The sequence below is a fragment of the Arachis duranensis genome, chromosome 10 (assembly GCF_000817695.3).
Source record: "Arachis duranensis cultivar V14167 chromosome 10, aradu.V14167.gnm2.J7QH, whole genome shotgun sequence".
Taxonomy (NCBI): domain Eukaryota; kingdom Viridiplantae; phylum Streptophyta; class Magnoliopsida; order Fabales; family Fabaceae; genus Arachis; species Arachis duranensis.
Window position 1 is genome coordinate 101111073 of NC_029781.3, and position 1964 is coordinate 101113036.

A 1964-nucleotide genomic window follows, 5' to 3' on the forward strand; every position below is an offset into this window, starting at 1 on the left:
AGATTTATCTTCATGCATTATTTTGATAGTCAATGTTCACGAATTATTCACCTACACAATGCTATACAAATTACTGCAACAAAATTCATTGTAATCCTATATAAATCAAATCTCAGGAACTTCGTTAGATTCAAATTCATAGTCCACTTCGCCTTGATTCAACTGACAATCTGAGGTTGAATCATCCATTATCTTCAAAACGAGTTCAAACTTTGATTTCAGAAAACGAAAAATCAAATAGAAAATGAAGCTGGAGTTACAGAGAGAGGAACTAACGTAAATGACGAAGAAGAAACGAGTGAGAAAGGAGAGGAAAAGAACGATCGAAGAAACCAGGGGAAGCTTCGCGAGAAGAAGAACGAGCAAATCTGAAAATAACGAAAACGAAGAAGGAAACAAATCTTTTAAATTTGGTAGTTAGATATACGCGGGATCCCTATATAGCGCGTGTATACAACGTAACACTTAGAGCGCGTTTTGGGGTTTTATTTGTTAATGAACTTGTAAACCATACAAGTCATTAGGGCTTGTATGCAGAGCTTTTCCGATATTTGTAACTGAGTAATTATTAAAAGAAATTGATTTAATATCTATTTTATGTTCTATTTAAATTATAATAGTAAGTAAATATTTTTTTCAAAATAAATAAGGCAATTCTTTTCATAAAAATAATGTTTAAATAATTGTGAAATTAGATTATATCACAAATGATGATAAATATCTTGGCATTAAATATGCTATAAAACAAATGTCTAAGAATATTATGTTATATTATATAATTAGTTATATTTTTCTGGTCTTCAATTTATATTATTTTGATTGGTATATTATTTTTAAAAAGTGATATTTATTTTTTTAATTATTAAATTAAATTAGTTACAACTAATTAATTAGGTTGATTATATATTTAGATAACTTTTTATTTATTATAATTTAATTTATATAGTATATCATTTTACTATTTATTGTAATAAATTTTAGAAATAATTTTTACAAATTTTAGTTTATTTTTTTATCTACGTATTTAATGTTTAAGAATATTTTTTTTAATTTTTTTTTATAACTAGATTAATTTTATAAGTTATAATTTATTTTTTTATCTGCTTATTCCCCTTTCAAAAATAATTTTTTAATTTTTTATATTTTTCCGTGTATTCAACTTTTAACAATGATTTTTTAATTTTTTATTTATAAATAGATTATTTTCTATTTTAATGTGTGTGCAGGGATGGAGCCAAGCACAGCAATGAGGGCACTTGCCCCCACTTTAAATTTCTGTTTTAAAAATATAGTTATATATAATATGCTCCCACTTTAAATTTTAAATAACCTCACTATAAATAAAATAAATTTAGTTAGCTAAAATTTTAAATTTATTTTTTTTATTTTTCTATCATTTTGATTATTATTTAACCTAATCAAATTTAATTATTGTACCGTTACTCTTTTATTCTCTTAAACCCTTTTCTTATTTTTATATTTTCAACCTTCTTTTTCTATTCCTTATTTAGTGGTCATCTTCTTTTCATCAAAAAATAAATTTTAAATTCTCCAATTTTTTTATATAGCTCTCCATGACTCTATGTATTTTTCAGTTTTATTATTTCTCTTTTTTATATTTTTAATTATAATTTTTAATTCAAACAATTATAGTTTAGGTATTAATTTAATATTTTGTTTTTTTCGTGACTTTATATATTTTATTTTATTCTCGATCTATTCATCCTTGTTACTTATTTTTTATCTTTTGTTCTAATATATGTACCTATGTTGCATATAAAATTTTAAAATAAACTGATTAATTTACCAATTTAAAATATTTTTTATTTTTAAAAATAATGATAAAAATATTTTAATTACAATATATAACTAAACAGATGTATAAAATCTTTCATCTAACATTATATCAAAATTAAATTAAAAAATATATAACAAATTTAATTATTTTAAAAAGAAATAAAAAA